Source organism: Octopus bimaculoides, chromosome 25 (genome assembly GCF_001194135.2).
Source record: "Octopus bimaculoides isolate UCB-OBI-ISO-001 chromosome 25, ASM119413v2, whole genome shotgun sequence".
Lineage (NCBI taxonomy): Eukaryota > Metazoa > Mollusca > Cephalopoda > Octopoda > Octopodidae > Octopus > Octopus bimaculoides.
Genome location: NC_069005.1, coordinates 23,352,556 through 23,353,103, shown reverse-complemented (window position 1 = coordinate 23,353,103; position 548 = coordinate 23,352,556).

The following is a 548-nucleotide window of genomic DNA, read 5'->3' as shown; positions in this document are numbered from 1 at the left end:
TGTGTGTGTGTGTGTGTGTGTGTGTGTGTGTGTGTGTGTGTGTGTGTGTGTGTGTGTGGAGTTATGGGGTGTACACACAAACACACACACACGTTGGTAGTATATTTGTGGTTGTTGATTGTTATTGTTAGATTTTCTTCAAAAAATTTCGCAATTTGATGTTTGATGTTTTCTGGAAAACATACCATGAAACCAAACAGGGGAGACACCTCCAAGTTATTCAACCTGCTGGAAATAGCTACACGATCTCCCTCAGACTGTACCCAACACTGTTTTAAATATAGGAAGGATATATTGGATAACGTAGTGGTGGCGACTCCTAACAAAAAAAGGGCTGGGTGTCCTCTCCTAAAGTTTGACAAAGGTACAGCTAAACAAGCAACATGTTGCTCAAGATCCTTAAATAGCTTTTATTCTACATTGGATATGTCTATGTAAAACAACAACATCTACATCTTTTATCTTTTACTGGTTTCAGTCAAAGTCTGGGGCCATGCTGGAGCACCATTTTTCAGTGTGTTTGGGTCACCTTTCTGTAAATGAGTTGG